Below are 26,224 nucleotides of genomic sequence, written 5' to 3'. Positions count from 1 at the left end.
GTACTGAACCTAGAGGAACACCACATCACACAGAAAACCCAGAAGAAGAAAAACGAATTATAGAGCTATTGCATCAGACACTCGATTAAGTTATGGGGGCAGATGTTAAGAGAGAGATACTTACTCGACTTGAAAAGTCCCCAACCCCCTAAACGGAAACTCTCTGCAAGTTTCAGGCAAGTCTATATGGGCCAAATGTCACCTCCTCTTACCAAAACTCGAAAAGATGCGGGCACCTGTGAAATCGTGATTCGTCCAAACGATCAGTGACGAAACAAGTTTCCTCACGGGTATTCACATCCCACAGTCTGTTGACAGATGCTACTACCATGTACTGTATGCTACTTGTGTCTGTCCAGAGATTACACAGATGAGACAAAGGTGTGGGCGTGTTTTTACAAAGCTTCTCAGAGTATGAGTGCTGAGCTAGCATCAGGTTCTTCCTGTCCACATAGTCTTATTTAAAATGATCTAAAATACAAAAATTATCCTTGATCAGCACTACTAGAAAAGTTTGGGTTAGGTTATGGGGGGGATTTTGTCAACATTGTTAACTATCAATCTGAGACAGTCATAAAACAGCATTTCTAGCGGGGATATGAAGCTGTTCTGCTGTGTCATTGTGTATTAAACTAAATTCCCTTGCGACCGGGAAAAAGAAGCCATTTATTCTCTCAATCTCTGGCTTGCAGCTGATTTTCATTTAGGATTCTGATTTGATTTGCATTTGGGGGAAAAAAAATATGCTTGTTGCCTGCCTATACACAACCACGATGCTGCTCCAACAAAATAACACAGAATTAATTTCTGAAAAAGGATTGATGTCTACTTTGTTTGAGGCAATACGACATGGACACCATTACATTGCAACGAATCACAGGGAAAATGTCAGTTAACAGGACTACTCCTCGGAGGTAAAATAAATATATATTTAAATCTATGGTCAAAAATAAAACTTCTGCCAGTGCTTTGTTGTTAGGACAGAGAGGTGGTGATGGGAAAAATTAAATATGGGTCTGAAAACGTGTTGTTGTGACACCCAGATTCACCCCCTTCACCATCACCACCACCTCCACCAGTATCCAGATCCACCCCCTTCACCATCACCACCACCTCCACCAGTATCCAGATCCACCCCCTTCACCATCACCACCACCTCCACCAGTATCCAGATCCACCCCCTTCACCATCACCACCACCTCCACCAGTATCCAGATTCACCCCCTTCACCATCACCACCACCTCCACCAGTATCCAGATCCACCCCCTTCACCATCACCACCACCTCCACCAGTATCCAGATCCACCCCCTTCACCATCACCACCACCTCCACCAGTATCCAGATCCATTGGTTGTAGTGATCACAATATTGTAGCCATATCTAGGAAATCCAAAGTTCCAAACACTGAGCCTAATGTAATGTATAAGAGGTCATACAATACGTTTTTTAATGATTCCTATGTCGTTGATGTAAATAATATTTGTTGGTCTGTGCTGTGTAATGAGGAGCAAACAAATGCTGCATTTGACACATTTATGAAATTGCTTATCGCAGTTACTGATTAGCATGCACCCATTAAGAAAAAACGGTTAAATCCCAGTGGATTGATGAGAAATGTAAAAATGGTATGGTTTAGAGCGATGAGGCAAAAGGAATTGTCACGACTTCCACCGAAGTCGGTTCCTCTCCTTGTTCGGGGTCGACGTCACCGGTCCACTAGCCATCGCCGATCCACTTTTAATTTTCCATGTGTTTTGTCTTGTTTTCCTACACACCTGGTTCTAATTTCACTCATTAAGTGTTGTGTATTTAACCCTCTGTTCACCCCCATGTCTCTGTGTGTTTGTTGTAAGTACTTGTGCACATGTTGACTGGTGCACGTCGGGTTTTGTACCCATGTTGCTATTTTCTTGATGCCATTGGTTTTGGAATTAACTTCTTGGCGCACCCATCCTGTTAGCGGGATCATTTTCGTCAACAACCTCTGAATTGGAGAGCGCCAAATTCAAATTAAATTACTAAAAATATTTAATTTTCATAAAATCACAAGCAATAGAGCAAAATACAGTTTAGCTTATTGTTAATCCACCTGGCGTGTCAGATTTCAAAAAAGCTTTTCGGCGAAAGCAAACCAAGCATTATGTAAGGACATCTCTCAGCAGAAATAAACATTACAAACAGCTAGCAGCAAAATAGATTGGTCACGAAAGTCAGAAAAGCAAAAAAAATAATTGCTTACCTTTGATGATCTTCGGGTGTTTGCACCCACGTGACTCCCAGTTACAAAATAAGTGTTCCTTTTGTTCCATAAAGATTATTTTTATATCCAAAATACCTCCATTTGGCTGGCGCTTTATGTTCAGAAATCCACAGGCTCGAGCGGTCACGACGTGGCAGATGAAAATTCCAAATAGTATCCGTAAAGTTCGTAGGAACATGTCAAATGTTTTTTAGAATCAATCCTCAGGTTGGTTTTACAATAAATAATTAATAATATTTCAACCGGACCGTAGCTTTTTCAATAGGAGAGAGAGAGAGAATGTCTGCTCCAAGCAGCTCGCCCATGCAAAACTCTGCTGGCACCCAGCCATCCACTGACGTGATGTGATTTTTCTCGCTCATTTTTCAGAATAAAAGGCTGAAACTATGTCCAAAGACTGTTCAGACCATGTGGAAGCCATAGGGAAATGAATCTGGTTGCTATCCCTTTAAATGGAGGGAAGGCATGCAATGGAACAGGGAGCTTTCAAAATAGAAGGCACTTCCTCTTTGGATTTTCCTCAGGTTTTTGCCTGCAATATCAGTTCTGTTATACTCACAGACAATAGTTTGACAGTTTTTGAAACTTTAGAGTGTTTTCTATCCTAATCTGATAGTTATATGCATATTCTAGTTTCTGGGCCTGAGAAATGGGCGTTTAATTTGGGTACGTTTTTCATCCAAACATGAAAATACTGCCCCCTAAACTCAACAGATTAAACTGCTCCGGCTATTACCTAGTTTTGCTCTCCTGCATCTGACTTCCCTGCCACCAGTTTCGCCCCCCCCCCCTTACAGAATACCAAACCACCATATGGAGTCAGCAGGAGCAGGTGCCCCTGGTATAGGGGTCGAGGAGCGCGTCCAGGGGCATGCAGCGATGATCCAACATCTCGGCGTCGTAATGGACGGTGTCGTCCAGACCAAGGACCGCTGGGAGAGACAGGGAGTCCCTCCAGTGCCTCTACCAGCACAACAGGGGTTCCCACTACTCGTCCCTCCTGTACTCGGTCCCAGTGGGAGGCGTCTCAAATGATGGGACGGCGGCACGGTGCCATGGGTTCCTGCTACAGCTGGACCTATACCTGGCACTCCCTCAGGAAGGGAGAGGGTGTCCGCCCTTGTCTCCTGCCTCTCAGGGAGAGCTCTGGAGTGGACAAAAGCTGTATGGGGAGAAGGAGATGCGGCGTTGGACGACTTCTTCGACCACCCTCCCGAGGGTAGAAAGAACCTCTTTTCCACCTCAGGCAAGAGACGAGGAGGGCACAGGAGTTCGCCCTGGAATTTTGGGCCCTGGCTGCCGGAAAGGGATGTAACGACAGGGCCCTTATCAACCACTACCATTGCAACCTGTGCGAGAATGTCCGTCGGGAGTTGGCCTGCACCTTCAACCAGCTGGTGGATCTGTCCATTCGGTTGGATAACCTGCAGGTCACCCGCGTACGTCCAGAGAGGGCTCTGTCGATTCCCTCTCCCAGCACCACCGCTCCAGTGCCTATGGAGCTGGGAGGTGCTGCGCTCAGGGATACTAGAGAAGGGGCTTTCACGTGTCTGTGGCAACAGAGGTCACACTGCTGGACAGTGCCAGGTTGGTTCCTCTAGGGGTCGAGGCAGCAGGCAGGGCAATCTGGCGTTGCCCAAGGTGAGCATGCACCTCATCCAGAGCCCTCTGTTGTACACCTGTTTGTGCATGTTTACTTTCCTGAGATTTCGCCGCATTCCCAGCATAAGGCGCTCGTCGATTCAGGCGTGGCTGGGAATTTTATTGACAGAGCATTCGCCCATAGGTTAGGGATCCCTATTGTTCCAGTGGTTAGGGAGGTGTTTAGGGGTTTTCGTTGGTGCTACTACGGTGTAGAGTCCAGACCAGGTCTCCACCATGCGCATTCCCCCTGAATATGCCGATTTGGCTCTCGCCTTCTCCAAAAAGAAGGCGACTCAATTACCACCCCATTGATGGGGGGATTGTGCGTTAAATCTCCTGGTAGACGCTGCACTTCCCAGGAGTCACGTGTATCCCCTGTCACAGGCGGAGACGGCAGCTATGGAGACATATGTCTCTGAATCCCTGAATCAGAGGTACATTCGGTCTTCCACTTCACCCACCTCCTCGAGTTTCATTTTTGTGAAGAAAAAGGGAGGTCAGCGCCCGTGTATTGACTACTGAGGCCTAAATCAAATCACGGTGATGTACAGATACCTGCTATCTCTTATCGCCACGGCGATTGAGTTAATGCACCGGGCACGCTTCTTCACACAAATTAGATCTCAGGGGCACTTACAACCTGGTGTGTATCAGGGAGGGAGACGAGTGGAAGACGGCGTTCAGTATGACCTCAGGGCACCTCGTCATGCCGTACGGGTTGATGAATGCTCCATCAGTCTGCCAAGCCTTTGTAGATGAGATTTTCAGGGACCTGCAAGGGCAGGATGTAGTGCACGGGCAGGGTGTAGTGGTGAATATTGATGACATTCTGATATACTCCACTGCACGGGCAGAGCATGTGTCCCTGGTGCTTGGTCGACTGTTGGAGCATGACCTGTACGTCAAGGCTGAGAAATGCCTGTTCTTCCAGCATTCCGTCTCCTTCCTAGGGCACCACATTTCCACCTCAGGGGTGGAGATGGAGAGTGACCGCATTTCAGCCGTGCGTAATTGGCTGACTCCCACCACGGTAAAGGAGGTGCAGCGGTTTCTAGGGTTTGCCAACTACTACCGGAGGTTTATCCAGGGTTTTGGTCAGGTAGCGGCTCCCATTACCTCACTGCTTAAGGGGGGACCGGTACGTTTGCAGTGGTCGGCTGAGGCGGACAGGGCTTTGGTCACCCGAGGGCTCTGTTTACCTCGGCTCCTGTGTTGGCTCATCTGGATCCCCTTTGGCGTTCATAGTGGAGGTGGACGCGTCCTAGGCAGGGATAGAAGCGGTGCTCTCTCAGCGCTCGGACACGTGATCCAAGCTCCTCCCCTGCGCCTTCTTCTCGAGGAAGCTCAGCCCGGGGGAGTGAAACTATGATGTGGGGGACCGGGAGCTGTTGGCTGTCGTAAAGGTTCTGAAGGCGTGGAGACATTGGCTTGAGGGGGCTAAACACGCTTTTCTCATCTGGACTGACCACCGTATTCTGGAGTACATCTGGGCATCGAGGAGACTGAACCCTCGCCAGACAAGGTGGGCCATATTTTTCACCCGTTTTGTTTTCACACTTTCTTACAGACCAGGTTCCCAGAACGTGAAGACAGACGCACCGGCCCGGCTGCATGACACAAAGGAGCGGCCCATGGATTCCACTCCCATACTCCCGGCCACCTGCCTTGTGGCACCGGTAGTGTGGGAGCTGGATGCGGACATTGAGCAGGCGTTACTTGCAGAGCCCGCTCCCCTCCAGTGTCCCGCTGGGCGTCTGTACATTCAGTCTACTGTCCGCGATCGGCTGATCTATTGGGCCCACACCTCACCTTCTTCTGGTCATCCAGGCATCGGTCGGACGGTGCGCTTGACAACAGACTTTCAGCATGCTTATTGGGAAGGACATTCAACAAGCATAGCACTTACACAAAGTGACTGATGACTGGCTGAGAGAAATTGATGATGCAACGATTGTGGGGGCTGTTTTGTTAGACTTCAGCGTGGCTTTTGATATTATTTATCACAGTCTGGTGCTTGAAAAGCCAGTGTGTTTTGAGTAAAGTCAGTGTGTCTATGTATGCTGATGACTCAACACTATAAACGTACAACAGCGACTGAAATGACGGCAACACTTAGCAAATAGCTGCTGTTAGTTTCAGAGTGGGTGGCAAGGAACAAGTTAGTTGTTAGTTAGTGTAATTAGTGTATTTGGGACATATCATTCACTAAACCCTAAACCTCAACTAAATCTTGTAATAAAAATGTGGAAATTGAGCTAGTTGAGGTGACTAAACTGTCTGGAGTAACCCTGGATTGTAAACTGTCATGGTCAAAACATATTGATACAACAGTAGCTAAGATGGGGAGAAGTCTGACCATAATAAAGTGCTGCTCTACCTTCTTAATTGCACTGTCAACAAGGCAGGTCCTACAGGCCCTGGTCAGACCTGGACTACTGTTCAGTCATGTGGTCAGGTGTCACAAAGATTGACTTAGGAAAATTGCAATTGGCTCAGAACAGGGCAGCACAGCTGGCACTTGGATGTACACAGAGAGCTAACATTAATAATATGCATGTCAATCTCTCCTGGCTCAATGGAGGAGTGGAGGAGGATTGACTTCATCCCTACTTGTATATATGAGAGGTATTAACATGTTGAATGCACCGAGCTGTCTGTTTGAACTACTGGCACACAGCTCAGACGCCCATGCATACCCCACAAAACATGCCACAAAATATCTCTTCACAGTCCCCAAGGCCAGAACAGACTATTGGAGGTGCACAGTACTACATAGAGCCATGACTACACGGAACTCTATTCCACAGTACTACATAGAGCCATGACTACACGGAACTCTATTCCACATCAAGTAACTCATCCAAGCAGCGGAATTAGATTTTTAAAAAATCTGTTATGAATGTAATGTAATGTGATGTTTTTAAAATTGTATAACTGCCTTAATTTTGCTGGGTGATCCATAATAAATACAAATACCTTCTTAATTTATGTCAGAGGGAAAGAGAGAGATCAGGTCTCTCCTGAGAAAAACATGCGTTAATTACTGTCCGTTTGCCCGTGGAGGAGAAAGCCTTTATCAGGGATATGAGGACAATGTTCTTAATGACAGAAATTAGAGAGTAAATATAATTCACGTCAAGGGCTAACTACAACAGTTTACTGTACAGAACTGTACTGTAGCGTACCGTACTGTCAGTTACTGTCCTGTCCTGTACTGTCAGTTACTGTCCTGTCCTGTACTGTCAGTTACTGTACTGTCCTGTACTGTCAATTACTGTCCTGTCCTGTACTGTCAGTTACTGTACTGTACTGTCAGTTACTGTACTGTCCTGTACTGTCAGTTACTGTCCTGTCCTGTACTGTCCTGTACTGTCAGTTACTGTACTGTCCTGTACTGGTCAGTTACTGTACTGTCCTGTACTGGTCAGTTACTGTCCTGTCCTGTACTGTCCTGTACTGTCAGTTATTGTCCTGTACTGTCCTGTACTGTCAGTTACTGTCCTGTCCTGTACTGTCCTGTACTGTCAGTTACTGTACTGTCCTGTACTGGTCAGTTACTGTACTGTCCTGTACTGGTCAGTTACTGTCCTGTCCTGTACCGTCCTGTACTGTCAGTTTCTGTCCTGTCCTGTACTGTCAGTTACTGTCCTGTACTGTACTGTCAGTTACTGTACTGTCCTGTACCGTCAGTTACTGTACTGTACTGTACTGTACTGTCAGTTATTGTACTGTACTGTACTGTCAGTTACTGTGCTGTCCTGTACTGTCAGTTACTGTACTTTCCTGTACTGGTCAGTTACTGTACTGTCAGTTACTGTACTGTCCTGTACTGTCAGTTACTGTACTGTCCTGTACGGTCAGTTACTGTACTGTACTGTGCTGTCAGTTACTGTACTGTCCTGTACTGTCAGTTACTGTCCTGTACTGTCAGTTACTGTACTGTCCTGTACGGTCAGTTACTGTACTGTACTGTGCTGTCAGTTACTGTACTGTACTGTCAGTTACTGTAGTGTCCTGTACTGGTCAGTTACTGTCCTGTACTGTACTGTCAGTTACTGTACTGTCAGTTACTGTACTGTCCTGTACTGGTCAGTTACTGTACTGTCCTGTACTGGTCAGTTACTGTACTGTCAGTTACTGTACTGTACTGTGCTGTCAGTTACTGTACTGTACTGTCAGTTACTGTACTGGTCAGTTACTGTCCTGTACTGTACTGTCAGTTACTGTACTGTCCTGTACTGGTCAGTTACTGTACTGTCAGTTACTGTCCTTTACTGTACTGCACTGTCCTGTCCTATCAGTTACTGTACTGTCCTGTGTAGCGTAGTGTATTGTAGTGTACTGTACTGTAGTGTACTGTAGTATACTGTAGTGTAGTGTACTGTACTGTAGTGTACTGTAGTATACTGTATTGTAGTGTACTGTACTGTAGTGTACTGTAGTATTATGAACTGTAGTGTGCTGTACTCTACTGTAGTGTAGTGAGGGGTATTGTAGTGTACTGTAGTGTAGTGTAGTGTACTGTACTGTAGTGTAGTGTACTGTAGTGTAGTGTACTGTAGTGTAGTGTATTGTAGTATACTGTGGTGTAGTGTATTGTACTGTAGTATAGTGTAGTGTATTGTAGTATACTGTAGTGTATTGTAGTGTAGTGTACTGTACTGTACTGTAGTGTAGTGTAGTGTACTGTAGTGTAGTGTACTGTAGTGTAGTGAGGGGTATTGTAGTGTAGTGTAGTGTACTGTACTGTAGTGTAGTGTAGTGTAGTGTACTGTAGTGTAGTGTACTGTAGTGTAGTGTAGTGTATTGTAGTATACTGTGGTGTAGTGTATTGTATTGTACTGTAGTGTAGTGTAGTGTAGTGTATTGTATTGTACTGTAGTATAGTGTACTGTTGTGTAGTGTATTGTAGTATACTGTAGTGTAGTGTATTTTACTGTAGTATACTGTGGTGTAGTGTATTGCTCTGTAGTGTAGTGTGCTGTAGTGTAGTGTTTTAAACTGTAGTGTAGTGTATTGTACTGTAGTGTACTGTACTGTATTTTATTGTACTGTAGTGTACTGTAGTGTACTATAGTGTAATGTCATCTGTAGTGTACTGTGCTGTAGTGTACTGTAATGGACTGTAGTGTACTGTAGTGTGCTGTGGTGTACTGTAGTGTATTGTAGTGTACTGTACTATACTGTAGTGTGCTGTGGTGTACTGTAGTGTACTGTAGTGTACTGTACTATACTGTAGTGTACTGTGCTGTAGTGTACTGTACTATACTGTAGTGTACTGTACTATACTGTAGTGTACTGTGCTGTAGTGTACTGTACTATACTGTAGTGTACTGTGCTGTAGTGTACTGTACTATACTGTAGTGTATTGTAGTGTACTGTAATGGACTGTAGTGTACTATAGTGTGCTGTGGTGTACTGTAGTGTATTGTAGTATACTGTACTATACTGTAGTGTAGTGTATTGTACTATACTCTAGTGAAGTGTAGTGTATTGTAGTGTACTGTACTATACTGTAGTGTAGTGTAGTGTATTGTAGTGTACTGTACTATACTGTAGTGTAGTGAAGTGTATTGTAGTGTACTGTACTATACTGTAGTGTGCTGTGGTGTACTGTAGTGTACTGTAGTGTACTGTACTATACTGTAGTGTACTGTGCTGTAGTGTACTGTACTATACTGTAGTGTACTGTACTATACTGTAGTGTACTGTGCTGTAGTGTACTGTACTATACTGTAGTGTATTGTAGTGTACTGTAATGGACTGTAGTGTACTGTAGTGTGCTGTGGTGTACTGTAGTGTATTGTAGTGCACTGTACCATACTGTAGTGTATTGTAGTGTACTGTACTATACTGTAGTGTACTGTAATGTGTATTCTCTGATCGGTCAACCAAAGGCTTATTGGTTAAATATGGTGAGAAAATACATACATCACACACACTTTATTCTGCCACATAAAAACTATATATGTTCTATAATAATTGAGAGGTAAAACTGTGTGTGTATCTGTTGGTGTGTGTAGGCGAACGTGTGTGGGTTTAGGAGAGTGTATGTGTGTGTGTGTGTGTGTGTGTGTGTGTGTGTGTGTGTGTGTGTGTGTGTGTGTGTGTGTGTGTGTGTGTGTGTGTGTGTGTGTGTGTGTGTGTGTGTGTGTGTGTGTGTGTGTGTGTGTAGAAGAATGTCCATTAGTGCTTCTCATTTGGCTGAGAAAATCAGAGTGTGTGATGTCCTCGCGCACAGCATTTAGCTTTAATGTAGCCAACTGCTAAAATAAATCAAAGTGACAATTTCTAAGTAGTTTCCAGGCAATTGAGGCAGCAGGTCCTTTTCATCTGCTCTGAAAACGGTGGGCTACACATTGATTTGAACTCCTTTTGAGATCTCAAATGCTTTTAGATTCCCTCTCGGTCTTTCGCTCTCTCGCTCGCTCTCTTTTTCACCATGTCATTCTCTCAGACTCTGTCAGCTCTTTTATTCCCAATGATAGAATTCTGGTATTGAGCAGAACAGCGTCTTCCCCCCAAAAATAAAATAAATTGATTGATTCCGTTTTCAAATGCTACAATGATTATGTATGAACCAACCTGTTTTGATGTGAGCTCCTGGACTCTATTTTTCATCTGGTGTTAAAGTGGCACTAGTGTCAAACACACCCACTTTGGCAATTTCCTCTTGCTGAAACCAGCGCTCTGCTATTTCCCAAACCCGGAGTCAGGGCTAGTAATTTACATTTCCTATTTCAGCTCACCTGCTCTGAGGTGGGAGGTGTGGACATATTTTACGTGTGTCCTTAAAAACATACGCCACTTTGCCAATATAAAGCAGCGCTACTGTTCATATTTAACACATCCTCTTAGAACTACCCATCCCGGATCCGGTATATTTGTCATCAGCAACGCTAAATAGCATAGCGTAACAGTCAAAAAATGTTACAAAAAAATGTTCATATTCATGAAATCGCAAGTGAAATATAGCAAAACACCGCTTAGCCTTTTGTTAATCACCCTGTCGTCTCAGATTTTGAAATTATGCTTTACAGCGAAAGCAATACAAGCGTTTGTGTAAGTTTATCGATAGCCTATCATAGCATTATGTACACTTAGCATCAGGAAGCTTGGTCACGAAAATCAGAAAAGCAATCAAATTAATCGTTTACCTTTGATGAGCTTCGGATGTTTTCACTCACGAGACTCCCAGTTAGACAGCAAATGTTCCTTTTGTTCCATAAATATATTTTTTATATCCAAATACCTCCGTTAGTTTGATGCGTTATGCCTAGGAATCCACCAGAAATAGCTGTCATGACAACGGAGACAAAAATTCCAAATTATATCCATAATATTTGTTATAATCAATCCTCAAGGAGTTTTTCAAATATCTATTCGATAATATATCAACCGGGACAGTTGGCTTTTCACTAAGACCGGGAGGAAAAATGGCTACCTCTCTGTGTTGTGCAAAAATCACACTGAGAGCCAACAACTGACCACTTACGCAATGTGGACGTTTACGCTCATTCTTCAAAATAAAGGCCTGAAACTATGTCTAACGGCTGTAGACACCTGAGGGAAGCCACAGAAAAAGGAATCTGGTTGATTTCCCTTTCAATGGGCAATAGGGATGCATTTTTTTGCATGTTTGTCAAATACAGTGCCTTTGGTAAGTATTAAGGCCCATTGACTTGTTCAATATTTTGTTATGTTACAGCCTTATTCTAAAATGGATTTAAAAAAATGTTTTACTCATCAATCTATCCACAATACCCCATAATGATAAAGCAACAACTGTTTTTAAGACATTTCTGCAAATGTATTACAAGTCAAAAAAGACCTGATATGCAGCACATAAGTATTCAGACCCTTTGCTCTGAGACTCGAAATTGAGCTCAGGTGCATCCTGTTTCTATTGATCATCCTTGAGATGTTGCTACAACTTGATTGGAGTCCACCTGTGGTAAATTCAATTGATTGGACATTATTTGGAAAGGCACAAACTTGTCTATATAAGGTCCCACAGTTGACAGTGCATGTCAGACAATAACCAAGCCATGAGGTCGAAGGAATTGTCCGTAGAGTTCCGAGACAGGATTGTGTCGAGGCACAGATCTGGGGAAGGGTACCAACACATTTCTGCAGCATTGAAGGTCCCCAAGAACACAGTGGCCTTCATCATTCTTAAATGGAAGAAGTTTGGAACCACCAAGACTCTTCCTAGTGCTGGCCTCCTGGCCAAACTGAGCAATAGGGGGAGAATGGCCTTGGTCAGGGAGGTGACCAATAACCTGATGGTGACCAAGAACCCGGGAATTCCTCTGTGGATATGGATGAACTTTCCAGAAAGACAACCATCTCTGCAGCACTCCACCAATCAGGTCTTTATGGTAAATTTTCCAAAAATTAAGCAAACAATTTCTGCAGCATTGCAAGTCCCCAGGGATGTGACCAAGAACCCGAGGGTGAGTCTGACAGAGCTGCAGAGTTCCTCTGTGGAGATTGTGAGAACCTTCCAGAAGGACAACTGTCTCCGCAGCACTCCACCAATCAGGCCTTTACGGTAGAGTGGCCAGACGGAAGCCACTCCTCAGTGAAAGGCACATGACAGCCCGCTTGCAGTTTGCCAAAACACACCTAAAGACTCTCAGACCATGAGAAACAAGAATATCTGGTCTGATGAATATTAAATATTGACCAATATTGAACACTTTGGCCTGAATACCAAGCGTAACGTCTGGAGGAAACCTGGCATCCCTACGGTAAAGCAGGGACTGGGAGAAAAGTTCACCTTCATCCCTATGGTAAAGCATGTTGGTGGCAGCATCATGCTGTGGGGATGTTTTTCAGCTGCAGGGACTTGGAGACTAGTCAGGATCGAGGGAAAAGATAAACGGAGCAAAGTACAGAGAGATCCTTGATGAAAACCAGCTACAGAGTGCTCAGGACCTCAGGCTGGGGCAAAAGTTCACCTTCATCCCTATGGTAAAGCATGTTGGTGGCAGCATCATGCTGTGGGGATGTTTTTCAGCTGCAGGGACTTGTAGACTAGTCAGGATCGAGGGAAAGATGAACGGAGCAAAGTACAGAGAGATCCTTGATGAAAACCAGCTACAGAGTGCTCAGGACCTCAGGCTGGGGCAAAAGTTCACCTTCCCCCAGGACAATGACCCTAAGCACACAGCTGAGACAACGCAGCAGCGCCACCTGGACAAGTCTCTGAATGTCCTTGAGTGGCCCAGTTAGAGCCCGGACTTGAACCCAATGTAACATCTCTGGAGAGACCTGAAAATAGCTGTGCAGCGATGCTCCCCATCCAACCTGACAGAGATTGAGAGGATCTGCAGAGAAGAATGGGAGAAAGTCCTGAAATACTGGTGAGCCTGTAGCGTCATAGAATAGTCCAGACTGTGAACACTTCAACAAAATACTGAGTAAAGGGTCTGAATACTTATGTAAATGTACATTTGTAATACATTTAGCAAAAATGTCCAAATGTCATTATGGTGAATTGTGTGTAGATTGATGAGGGGGCGGAAAAAACGATTTAATCAATTATAAATTAAGGTTGTAACATAACAAAATGTGGAAATAGTCAAGGGGTCTGAATTATTTCCGAATGCAATACAAGAATGACAACCATGATTTCAAGGCATTTATATGCAACAACTTCTTTACAATGTCTTCCAGACCAAAAGTGCAACAGTTGTTAAATGGTTAAATAAAAAAATAAAAATAAAAAATGGTACATTTGTAATACATCAGCATCAGGAGTTGATGTAAAACCAGTTGTTATGGTTGTAACGGTACTCCTCAGCATCAGGAGTTGATGTAAAACCAGTTGTTATGGTTTCCAGACCAAAAGGTACTCCTCAGCATCAGGAGTTGATGTAAAACCAGTTGTTATGGTTACGGTACTCCTCAGCATCAGGAGTTGATGTAAAACCAGTTGTTATGGTTACGGTACTCCTCAGCATCAGGAGTTGATGTAAAACCAGTTGTTATGGTTACGGTACTCCTCAGCATCAGGAGTTGATGTAAAACCAGTTGTTATGGTTACGGTACTCCTCAGCATCAGGAGTTGATGTAAAACCAGTTGTTATGGTTACGGTACTCCTCAGCATCAGGAGTTGATGTAAAACCAGTTGTTATGGTTACGGTACTCCTCAGCATCAGGAGTTGATGTAAAACCAGTTGTTATGGTTACGGTACTCCTCAGCATCAGGAGTTGATGTAAAACCAATGTAATGGGTCTATGAAAGATGGGTGGATCCTGAATGGAATTCATCACATTGTTTGTTCTGAGAAGAATGTGTCTGATGCACCTCAGACCCAATCACGGTCTATTTCAGACAACACTGTATGTCTCCGTCCTGTATTTACAGTCCAATTCCCAGCGCCCATATCAGTGATTCTCCCATTCAACACCCACCAGGATCCTTCAGCTTCAGCATGAAAAGACATGCTGATTCTAACTGCCAGGATTACAACACATTGTTTAAACCCCGTTGTGCATTCAATGCCTTTTAACTGCTAATTCCCTTTGGCGTTTCATAGAATGAGCTACTGTGTGTCCACGTATTGTACAGGCATCATCTTCGTGTGTGTGGGTGTGCGTGTGCGTGTGCGTGCGTGTGCGTGTTCGTGTGCGTAAACCAGAGGGATACAGATCCATGCAGTCATTTTGGCGGATGTGTTCAGGCCTTGGGGAAAGATGTCCTAGGAAGAGCTTTCTGACTAAAAGATGACTGTATATGTATGATTCCATTCAGAACATTTTCACAATTAAACTGTGATTGTGTTCCAAAAGACAGTGTTCTATCTGGAACATATAATGACTACGGAAGTCAACTGTCGTTTTCCAAACAAACGATTCCAAACATAACAACGCCAAAAGGAAAGTAGATATTGCAGCCGAGGTGAGTAAAACATTTAAATGTGTTAACCCTCGCAAGGCTGCAGGCCCAGACGGCATCCCCAGCCGCGTCCCCCAGAGCATGCGCAGACCAGCTGGCCGGTGTGTTTACGGACATATTCCCTATCCCTATCCCAGTCTGTTGTTCCCACATGCTTCAAGAGGGCCACCATTGTTCCTGTTCCCAAGAAAGCTAAGTTCTGCTGTTGTGCAGTGGTTACACAGCCTTTCCTCTACAGGGAGCCAGGTTTTCCTGTGTCTACCCTTCTCAATAGCAAGTCTGTGCTCACTGAGCCTGTACTTTGCCAATGTTTTTCTAAGGTTTTGGTCAGTAACCATGGTCAAATAATTTCCCGCTGTCGATTTAGGGCCAGATAGCACTGCATTTTTCTTTGTTCTTGTGTTTCAATGTAGATTTGTTTTGGCTGTTGTAATTTGGTTTATTCTGATTGAATGAAGGTGCTGTTCCTGAGGCTTCAGTGTGTTAGTAGAACAGGTTAGTGAACTCAGCCCCAGGACCAGCTGGATGAGGGGACTGAGGCTTCAGTGTGTTAGTAGAACAGGTTAGTGAACTCAGCCCCAGGACCAGTTGGATGAGGGGACTGAGGCTTTAGTGTGTTAGTAGAACAGGTTAGTGAACTCAGCCCCAGGACCAGTTGGATGAGGGGACTCTTATTTACTCAGCTCTTGGCATTGCATGGCTTGGTTATGATATGGGGGGGGCACTGCACTCTAGATGTTTCCAAAACTTAATTGCTCTTTTTACTTTTTAGAGTTTGTTTTACTTGCGGATATTAGCCTAATTCTGACCTGCATGTATTGTTTGTGGATTTACTCGGGACACGTAGGAGAATCTTACAGAACTCTGGTTTCAATTGGGTGTTTGTCCCATTGGGTGAAATCTTGGTTTGTCATCTTGTCCCCCCCCCCTCTCCCTCTATTCCTCTTTCTTTCTTTCTTTCTTTCTGTCTTTCTTTCTTTCTTTCTTTCTTTCTTTCCCTCTCTCTCTCTCTCTCTCTCTCTCTCTCTCTCTCTCTCTCTCTCTCTCTCTCTCTCTCTCTCTCTCTCTCCCCTCCTCCCCCCTCTCTCCTCCTCTCTCAGCCCTCTCTCTCTCCCTCCTCCCCCCTCTCTCCTCCTCTCTCAGCTCTCTCTCTCTCTCCCTCCTCCCCCCTCTCTCCTCCTCTCTCCTCCTCTCTCCACTCCCCATACACCATTCAACACTGTATCCCATTCAAATGCAATCTGATTTCACCTAAAGCCACCTAATCTACTCAGGCAAATCCCAGTCAATTTCTCCCAGGGGTGTATGGCAGCTAGAGCACTCCGTTGGGAGTGCTATGTTGGGTGACACTCACAACAGCGTATGCCTTAGGAATTTAATCAGCAGCACAAATCATTTTCCAGCTGAGACAGTCTTCTCTGTCTGGGGATTAGTGGAGCCTTTTTACTGTCTTAGTAATGGGATGAGCAGAATAGGGGCTGGAGGATTCAACAGACTCACTAAACACTAAATTCCACTCTCCACTTGCCTCACGCCTCATTCCTCACTACTCACTACTCATAACACTCCACAGATCCGTATCTCTCTGATACCCTGCTGTGTGTGTGTTGCCAAGACGTAAAGCCTGGTCTCTCAGTTCCACTCTGACAAAAAAAAAAAAACGCACCCTGAACACTCCCTTACAAAAACAACATTAGGACAAAAATCACAGGAAAAAATAGCTTTTCGGACACATACAGTTTGTTACAGTTTCCATGTGTTTTTCCCTCGTGTGAAAATAAAAAAATTCCCCACAGTATTTATTTTCCCCACTTCAAGCTACATGTAGTCTCCCAACCAGGAACTGACCAGGACCGACCCTGTCGAGCTTCAGAGGCTGTGGGATGCAGGGTGCTAAGCTACTGAAGTTTGTTTCCTTGTAAACATTTGCATTTACAATATCCTTATTTTTGTTTGCAATACTAAGAATTTTGTTCTCGACTTCAGAAGTTTTGCTTGATATTAAATGGCAAACATTTTACTCACTCAATAGAGGTTTGCACCATATAATAACACTATGACTCTATTAAATGTGTTTAAAGGGTTGGGGGTGGGTAGTCTATGTTCTTTTTTCTATGTGTTGTATTTCTATGTCTTGGCCTGGTATGGTTCTCAATCAGGGACAGCTGTCTATCGTTGTCTCTGATTGAGAACCATACTTGGGCACCCTTTTCCCCCACCTGTTTTGTGGGAAGTTAACTTTGTCTTTGTTCAGGGCACATAGCCCAAAGCTTCACGGTTCGGTTCGGTTCGGGTTTTGTTCTTCGTTTTGTCGGCGTAATTTTTGAATAAAGAGAAAATGTACTCTTACCATGCTGCACCTTGGTCCAGTCCTTCAGCCAGCCGTGACAATTCTTGATTGAAACATTAAGTGGCTCCTTGCCACAGTTTCCGTAAAAAGCTGAGGGATGAGGTTGAAGAAATGCAGCCTCAAATCCATAGACTACACTACAGATAAAATAACTAAACCATTGATATCACAGGTATAGTTGTAATTATGTTTTGGGGCTATACAGTGGTTGTTTACATTTTGTTTGTTTACAAAAAATTGTTAAAACATATTTTGGGTTGTAATGGGGTATAACAGTTAACATTTGAACTAAGCTCATGAGGCAAAAGACATTATATAATTCAAGAATCAATGGGTACATATAATGAATTTAGTCCAAAAATTGAGGTAGCAAATAGGGATTTGCCTTTAAAACCAACTTTTCACGTGAGTTGCAGTTTTACACGACAATCTCAGTTTCACATGTGAAATTAAATCACATGTAAAAATCACATTTGCAGTTTCACATGTGAATAACCTCCACATGATTGTTTTTCCACATGAGAATTTGCAATTCCAAATGTGAAAGAGGAAATCAAATTAGCAGTTGCACATGGAAATTTCAGTTTCACATGAAGAACTAACAGCAAATTCACATATGTTGTTGAAATAATGTTATTCTAATCACTGATGAAAAGATGGTGTTTAAAAAATATATATTACATTTAACCTTTATTTAACTTGGCAAGTCAGTTAAGAACAAATTCTTATTTACAATGATGGCCTACCGGGGAACAGTGGGTTAACTGCCTCGTTCAGATTGTTACCTTGTCAGCTCGGGGATTCAAATGCAGCAACCTCCCAGTTACTGACCCAACACTTTAATAACCACAGTAGCAATGTTTGGTAGAATTAGGGTGACCACATCTTAAAAGCCCAAATGCGAGACAAGGGAATGTTTTTTTGGGACATTCGTTGAACAGTGGACAGATTACGTTTTTTTCGACAAGGTTAATGGATCACGTTTATTTATTTATTATAATTGTTTTATTAAACCTTTATTTAAACAGGGAGTCACATTGAGATTAAAAATATATTTTACAAGAGAGACCTGTATACAATATAATAAAAATAGAATGATAAAACATACCCACAAAATAAACATATTTTATAAAAAAACATCACATTCAACTACATAGAGGGCCTCAATCAATAGTGTCAACTTCCTGAGTGACACCAGCACATCTAACTGCAGTGAACTCTCCAGACAATTCCACAAATTAGGGACAAACAAAAACTAAAACGCTTTATGTTACATATAGAGGGAGTTTCTGACAGATTGCTTTGTAAATAAATAAGAGGATGCAGCTCTCTTCTTACAGACAGAGAGGTACATCCCACATTGTTGTACAGACTACAACGATGAGTCCTAAAATTGTCCTCTGTGATAAAACGTATTGCTGAATGGTAGACAGTGTCAAAGGGTTTTAAAACAGGTTGTGCCGCATGCAATATCACCAAAATCCAATAGAGGGAGAAGTAAAATACAATCTTAGTCTCTTAGTCAGATTTTCTATAGGCATTACGAAGGACAACTTGTCATCACGCCAGACACCCAGGTATGGATATTGAGTAACAAGCTCAATTTGTGCTCCATTTGTAGGGCAGATATACAGGTCCTCAGTAACAACATTTGGTGACCTAGAGAACAGTATGAGCTTGGTTTAACTTGTATTTAACACACATTTAAGATCTGTAAGTGATTTCTGAATTGAGTCAAAGTCATGCTGAAGTTCACGAATGGCCTGCTGCACCGAGGTGTCAAAGGAATACAAAACTGTGTCATCTGCATAGCGATGAATGTTACAAGTATGAACAGTGTTTCCTATGTCATTAATATACAAAGTGAACAATAATGGACCCAAAATAGAACCTTGAGGAACACCTTTTTGAATCTCAAGAAATTCAGATTTGACTCCATCTGTCAAGAATTTGGTAATATATAATAATATATAATAATATATATGCCATTTAGCAGACGCTTTTATCCAAAGCGACTTACAGTCATGTGTGCATACATTCTACGTATGGGTGGTCCCGGGGATCGAACCCACTACCCTGGCGTTACAAGCGCCATGCTCTACCAACTGAGCTACAGAAGTGGCAAAGATAATTCTGAAACAATACATAGGTTTTATATCCAAGGACTATTTTTGATAACTTCTTCAGTAAAACAGCTCGGCATTTAAAACCATAGTGCCCCCAAGCTCGTCATCAAGCTCGAGACCCTGGGTCTCGACCCCGCCCTGTGCAACTGGGTACCCGACTTCCTGACGGGCCGCCCCCAGGTGGTGAGGGTAGGCAACAACATCTCCACCCCGCTGATCCTCAACACTGGGGCCCCACAAGGGTGCGTTCTGAGCCCTCTCCTGTACTCCCTGTTCACCCACGGCTGCTTGGCCACGCACGCCTCCAACTCAATCATCAAGTTTGCGGACGACACAACAGTGGTAGGCTTGATTACCAACAACGACGAGACGGCATACAGGGAGGAGGTGAGGGCCCTCGGAGTGTGGTGTCAGGAAAATAACCTCACACTCAACGTCAACAAAACTAAGGAGATGATTGTGGACTTCAGGAAACAGCAGAGGGAACACCCCCCTATCCACATCGATGGACCAGTAGTGGAGAGGGTAGTAAGTTTTAAGTTCCTCGGCGTACACATCACAGACAAACTGAATTGGTCCACCCACACAGACAGCTTCGTGAAGAAGGCGCAGCAGCGCCTCTTCAACCTCAGGAGGCTGAAGAAATTTGGCTTGTCACCAAAAGCACTCCCAAACTTCTACAGATGCACAATTGAGAGCATCCTGTCGGGCTGTATCACCGCCTGGTACGGCAACTGCTCCGCCCACAACCATAAGGCTCTCCAGAGGGTAGTGAGGTCTGCACAACGCATCACCGGGGGCAAACTACCTGCCCTCCAGGACACCTACACCACCCGATGTCACAGGAAGGCAGTAAAGATCATCAAGGACAACAACCACCCGAGCCACTGCCTGTTCACCCCGCTATCATCCAGAAGGCGAGGTCAGTACAGGTGCATCAAAGCTGGGACCGAGAGACGGAAGAACAGCTTCTATCTCAGACTGTTAAACAGCCGCCACTAACATTGAGTGGCTGCTGCCAACACACTGACTCAACTCCAGCCACTTTAATAATGGGAATTGATGGGAAATGGTGTAAAATACATCACTAGCCACTTTAAACAATGCTACCTAATATAATGTTTACATACCCTACATTATTCATCTCATAGGTATACGTATATACTGTACTCTACATCTACTGCATCTTTATGTAATACATGTATCACTAGCCACTTTAACTATGCCACTTTGCTTACATAGTCATCTCATATGTATATACTGCACTCAATACCATCTACTGTATCTTGCCTATGCCGCTCTGTACCATCACTCATTCATATATATTTATGTACATATTCTTTATCCCCTTACACTTGTGTCTATAAGGTAGTAGTTTTAGAATTGTTAGCTAGATTACTTGTTGTTTATTACTGCATTGTCGGAACTAGAAGCACAAGCATTTCGCTACACTCGCATTAACATCTGCTAACCATGTGTATGTGACAAATAACATTTGATTTGATTTGATTTGAGAATGGTCAACAGTGTTGAACACCAGTGACAGGTTAATAAACTAGGCAGCAATGTCACGTTCTGACCTTAGTTCCTTTTTTTATGTCTTTGTGTTAGACCAGACTCCAAATGATCAGCCCATGTGGATTAACAAAGCATCCAGGACTCCTTTATCAGTGACTTTCCAAAAAAAAGAAACTCCTGACCAGCATTTTCAGTATCATTCAATAGATTTTCACCATCAACATCCAAACGACTCTTTTCAAGAGCTGGCTTTGAAATATACAACCCACAAAGATAAAATGCATTAATTATATCAATTTAGTCAGTAATAGGCCCACAATCTAAATGTATGTTTTGGGGGAGAGGAGAGGAGACGCAACCCTTCAGTGATGGGGTGGCAGAGTAGCAGGGTAGCGTAGTGGTTAGAGCGTTAGACTAGTAACCGAAAGGTTGCAAGTTTAAATCCCCAAGCTGACAAGGTACAAATCTGTCATTCTGCCCCTGAACAGACAGGTAAGCCACTGTTTCTAGGCTGTCATTGAAAATAAGAATTTGTTCTTAACTGACTTGCCTAGTGAAATAAAAAAAAATAATGTAACAGCTTCCCAAAATGTAACTTGGTTCCCTGTACATTCAGATAGTGTATTAACATAATAATCTGATTTTTCTTTTTCCAACTAGTTTTACACACAGTTTTCTCAATTGCCTGAAACTGCCAGACAGGCCCGAGTCTGTGAATCTAGTTTCGGCCCAGTCAGCATCTCTGTTGTGTATGACTTCAGACAGCTCTGGACTGAACAAAAGGACCGATTTTTAATTTTCAGTTTTTTTAAGGGAGCATGTTTATCTACAATACAATTGAAAACATTTGAGAAGTGGTTCAGAGCCAACTCTGCGTCAGGTATAGATGCAATACAATCAAAGTCACCAAAATAAAGTTGACACTTTTTTTTTACCGTTTATTTAAATTCCTCTTGTTGATAAAACACGTTTTGGTTCGAGGCATGCGTACTGTATATACCTGACACATACAATGGGACAGTGGTCACTATATTATTAAAACAAGGTTTGGTTCGAGGCATGCGTACTGTATATACCTGACACATACAATGGGACAGTGGTCACTATATTATTAAAACAAGGTTTGGTTCGAGGCATGCGTACTGTATATACCTGACACATACAATGGGACAGTGGTCACTATTATTAAAACAAGGTTTGGTTCGAGGCATGCGTACTGTATATACCTGACACATACAATGGGACAGTGGTCACTATATTATTAAAACAAGGTTTGGTTCGAGGCATGCGTACTGTATATACCTGACACATACAATGGGACAGTGGTCACTATATTATTAAAACAAGGTTTGGTTCGAGGCATGCGTACTGTATATACCTGACACATACAATGGGACAGTGGTCACTATTATTAAAACAAGGTTTGGTTCGAGGCATGCGTACTGTATATACCTGACACATACAATGGGACAGTGGTCACTATTATTAAAACAAGGTTTGGTTCGAGGCATGCGTACTGTATATACCTGACACATACAATGGGACAGTGGTCACTATTATTAAAACAAGGTTTGGTTCGAGGCATGCGTACTGTATATACCTGACACATACAATGGGACAGTGGTCACTATTATTAAAACAAGGTTTGGTTCGAGGCATGCGTACTGTATATACCTGACACATACAATGGGACAGTGGTCACTATTATTAAAACAAGGTTTGGTTCGAGGCATGCGTACTGTATATACCTGACACATACAATGGGACAGTGGTCACTATATTATTAAAACAAGGTTTGGTTCGAGGCATGCGTACTGTATATACCTGACACATACAATGGGACAGTGGTCACTATTATTAAAACAAGGTTTGGTTCGAGGCATGCGTACTGTATATACCTGACACATACAATGGGACAGTGGTCACTATATTATTAAAACAAGGTTTGGTTCGAGGCATGCGTACTGTATATACCTGACACATACAATGGGACAGTGGTCACTATTATTAAAACAAGGTTTGGTTCGAGGCATGCGTACTGTATATACCTGACACATACAATGGGACAGTGGTCAAGGTTTGGTTCGAGGCTACTGTATATACCTTTAAAACAAGGTTTGGTTCGAGGCATGCGTACTGTATATACCTGACACATACAATGGGACAGTGGTCACTATTATTAAAACAAGGTTTGGTTCGAGGCATGCGTACTGTATATACCTGACACATACAATGGGACAGTGGTCACTATTATTAAAACAAGGTTTGGTTCGAGGCATGCGTACTGTATATACCTGACACATACAATGGGACAGTGGTCACTATTATTAAAACAAGGTTTGGTTCGAGGCATGCGTACTGTATATACCTGACACATACAATGGGACAGTGGTCACTATTATTAAAACAAGGTTTGGTTCGAGGCATGCGTACTGTATATACCTGACACATACAATGGGACAGTGGTCACTATTATTAAAACAAGGTTTGGTTCGAGGCATGCGTACTGTATATACCTGACACATACAATGGGACAGTGGTCACTATTATTAAAACAAGGTTTGGTTCGAGGCATGCGTACTGTATATACCTGACACATACAATGGGACAGTGGTCACTATTATTAAAACAAGGTTTGGTTCGAGGCATGCGTACTGTATATACCTGACACATACAATGGGACAGTGGTCACTATTATTAAAACAAGGTTTGGTTCGAGGCATGCGTACTGTATATACCTGACACATACAATGGGACAGTGGTCACTATTATTAAAACAAGGTTTGGTTCGAGGCATGCGTACTGTATATACCTGACACATACAATGGGACAGTGGTCACTATTATTAAAACAAGGTTTGGTTCGAGGCATGCGTACTGTATATACCTGACACATACAATGGGACAGTGGTCACTATTATTAAAACAAGGTTTGGTTCGAGGCATGCGTACTGTATATACCTGACACATACAATGGGACAGTGGTCACTATTATTAAAACAAGGTTTGGTTCGAGGCATGCGTACTGTATATACCTGACACATACAATGGGACAGTGGTCACTATTATTAAAACAAGGTTTGGTTCGAGGCATGCGTACTGTATATACCTGACACATACAATGGGACAGTGGTCACTATTATTAAAACAAGGTTTGGTTCGAGGCATGCGTACTGTATATACCTGACACATACAATGGGACAGTGGTCACTATTATTAAAACAAGGTTTGGTTCGAGGCATGCGTACTGTATATACCTGACACATACAATGGGACAGTGGTCACTATTATTAAAACAAGGTTTGGTTCGAGGCATGCGTACTGTATATACCTGACACATACAATGGGACAGTGGTCACTATATTATTAAAACAAGGTTTGGTTCGAGGCATGCGTACTGTATATACCTGACACATACAATGGGACAGTGGTCACTATTATTAAAACAAGGTTTGGTTCGAGGCATGCGTACTGTATATACCTGACACATACAATGGGACAGTGGTCACTATTATTAAAACAAGGTTTGGTTCGAGGCATGCGTACTGTATATACCTGACACATACAATGGGACAGTGGTCACTATTATTAAAACAAGGTTTGGTTCGAGGCATGCGTACTGTATATACCTGACACATACAATGGGACAGTGGTCACTATTATTAAAACAAGGTTTGGTTCGAGGCATGCGTACTGTATATACCTGACACATACAATGGGACAGTGGTCACTATTATTAAAACAAGGTTTGGTTCGAGGCATGCGTACTGTATATACCTGACACATACAATGGGACAGTGGTCACTATATTATTAAAACAAGGTTTGGTTCGAGGCATGCGTACTGTATATACCTGACACATACAATGGGACAGTGGTCACTATATTATTAAAACAAGGTTTGGTTCGAGGCATGCGTACTGTATATACCTGACACATACAATGGGACAGTGGTCACTATTATTAAAACAAGGTTTGGTTCGAGGCATGCGTACTGTATATACCTGACACATACAATGGGACAGTGGTCACTATTATTAAAACAAGGTTTGGTTCGAGGCATGCATACTGTATATACCTGACACATACAATGGGACAGTGGTCACTATTATTAAAACAAGGTTTGGTTCGAGGCATGCGTACTGTATATACCTGACACATACAATGGGACAGTGGTCACTATTATTAAAACAAGGTTTGGTTCGAGGCATGCGTACTGTATATACCTGACACATACAATGGGACAGTGGTCACATATTATTAAAACAAGGTTTGGTTCGAGGCATGCGTACTGTATATACCTGACACATACAATGGGACAGTGGTCACTATTATTAAAACAAGGTTTGGTTCGAGGCATGCGTACTGTATATACCTGACACATACAATGGGACAGTGGTCACTATTATTAAAACAAGGTTTGGTTCGAGGCATGCGTACTGTATATACCTGACACATACAATGGGACAGTGGTCACTATATTAAAAAACAAGGTTTGGTTCGAGGCATGCGTACTGTATATACCTGACACATACAATGGGACAGTGGTCACTATTATTAAAACAAGGTTTGGTTCGAGGCATGCGTACTGTATATACCTGACACATACAATGGGACAGTGGTCACTATATTATTAAAACAAGGTTTGGTTCGAGGCATGCGTACTGTATATACCTGACACATACAATGGGACAGTGGTCACTATTATTCAAATACCCCACTCTCAGTATATTTCTCTGGAGTATTTATAAATATGAGGTCAATCAAAGTCAATTTCGTAGGGTCCTTTTAAGTTTGGACAAGTGCGCTTTGTAATCAGCTTTAGATTAGTACAAAAATCCTTTAGGTCACTGCCTATTAACATGTACTCAAAATATGGTTTCACATGTTAAATTTAAGCTCGACATGTGAAAACAGCTATTTCACATGTGAAACTGCAAATTTGTGACAGGGTTTTTCCCATAGTTTCAAGCCTTATGGCTTCTCCTGATTTCAAAGCTCTTCTCCCTCTCCTCTTCTCCCTCTCCTCTTCTCCCTTCTCTAAGGTGGAGTGGCCGCACCTGTTGTCAAAGCCCTCCTCCTCTCTTGCTCCTCTCCCCTCTCTCCAGTGGAGCGGCAGCTCCTGTTGTCTCTGTGCAACACATCTTTCTCAGGTCGTCGTCCTCCTCCTCACTGAGCTTCAGACAACCTGTCTGTCCAATATCAGGGTAGGGTGTGTCAGACACACACACACTCACTCACGCCGGTGTGCAAGCCCAACGCACACGCATAAGCACAAGCACACGCACACACACGCATATGCACACGCACGCACACACACACACACACGCACGCACAGGTGTGCAAGCACAAACACACACCTGTCTAACACAGCCTTGTGTGTCAGCTCCCATAAAGCCATAGCCACGTCCAGTGTTTT

This window comes from Oncorhynchus keta, chromosome 4 (assembly GCF_023373465.1).
Source record: "Oncorhynchus keta strain PuntledgeMale-10-30-2019 chromosome 4, Oket_V2, whole genome shotgun sequence".
NCBI classification, from domain to species: domain Eukaryota; kingdom Metazoa; phylum Chordata; class Actinopteri; order Salmoniformes; family Salmonidae; genus Oncorhynchus; species Oncorhynchus keta.
Note: the sequence above shows the minus strand (reverse complement) of the source record.